The following is a 1,272-nucleotide window of genomic DNA, read 5'->3' as shown; positions in this document are numbered from 1 at the left end:
TTCTGCTTCTTATGAAGCAATAGTGGAGAGGAAAAACACAACCCATTCCTTTAAGAAAGATTCCGCCTCCTCTCTTATAAGCGAGCGTCTCATGCTAATCGTGGAGTCTCTTCTAAGTCACACACTTTACTACTCAGCATTGGGAGAAGCTGCTGCTGCTGTTGCTGCTGCTGCTGGCTGCTGCTGCTGCTGCCACAGCCGCCGCCGCCGCTGTCGCTGCCGCCGTGGGTCTGAGGCTGCAGAGGGTTTCTGTGCAGCACTGCAGAATCCACACCTAGAAGACACACATCTACTACCGTGGATACAAGAAAGCCTTGGATCCTCAGCAGGTAAGCAGATCTTTTATTTGTTTTGCCCAGACACTGAGGGAAAGGGAATGATTATGGAAAAGATTGCTCATCAGACATGCTTAAAATGGATTGTGTTAATTTGTCTTCCTTTGATAAGGGGGGGTCTAGATTTGTGACTGGCAAATGCCCTGTATAGTGGAGACTATTGTCTAATATGTGTCCTTAACATAATAGCCCTGTTCATAAAAAGGCTAACCTTGATGCATTCAAAGCTTTTCATTCTTTGCTGTTTAAAATGCCAGAAAACATCCAGCCACTCCCAGTATCTCTCTCAAATACTGCAGATATTTTTAAATGCCAAATAAAAATGACAGGCTGAGCATTTTCTAAGTATTTTCTCCCCAAAGCCAGGAAGACTTCCCCCACGATCCTTTAGGGGTATTTAAAAAATCATAAGGCATAGTTAGGTTTTGAGCAGATGGGAGATGATGGTAGACTAAAATTTCTATAGCCTTAGTCCAGTGAAGAGAGAAAATGAGGATAAATGAATCACAGTTTGTGCCAAGATTCATTTTCTACACTTCATATGTGGGAAGAGGAAACTACATTTTAATTAGCACATTTTTAGAGACGAGGGAGGGGATGAAGAAGAGGGGATGGGTGTGAAGTATTTGAGGGGGAAGAGTCTGCAGAGGAGGAAGGAAATGAAATGGACTGTCGCCAGTGCCTTGGAAACGAAGGGGGAGCTAGGGTAGGGAATGAAGTTTGTTGTGTGTGTTAGGGTGGGGTTGACCCAAGAGACCACGGACAGCCAGAATGGCGTTCAGAGGGGTGTGCTTGCGAATGGATTTGTGCGGGTGGAGGACTTGCGTGCGGGAGGGATGGGAGGTCTATTTCAGGAATAGGTTGGGGTGAGAAACGTGTCTGGGCGGCAGGGGTGGGCAGCTCAATGTCACCTGTGGATAGGTCCACCTCCCTGCAA

The 1,272-nt window shown here is 46.4% G+C and overlaps 1 protein-coding gene across 2 annotated transcripts in view; it reads left to right on the top strand.

Annotated features, from left to right (window-relative positions):
- The first annotated feature begins 213 nt into the window (after window positions 1-213).
- ADD3 (adducin 3) overlaps window positions 214-1,272 on the top strand; it is a 114,605-nt gene continuing 113,546 nt past the window's right edge. For both annotated transcript variants that reach the window (XM_023532733.1, XM_023532731.1), the window contains exon 1: window positions 214-329. The gene's annotated coding sequence lies outside the window, so the exon portion shown is untranslated. The remainder of the gene's footprint in view (window positions 330-1,272) is intronic.

This window comes from Pteropus vampyrus, unplaced genomic scaffold (genome assembly GCF_000151845.1).
Source record: "Pteropus vampyrus isolate Shadow unplaced genomic scaffold, Pvam_2.0 Scaffold89, whole genome shotgun sequence".
NCBI classification, from domain to species: Eukaryota; Metazoa; Chordata; class Mammalia; order Chiroptera; family Pteropodidae; genus Pteropus; species Pteropus vampyrus.
Note: the sequence above shows the minus strand (reverse complement) of the source record. Positions and strands in the feature narration are given on the sequence as shown.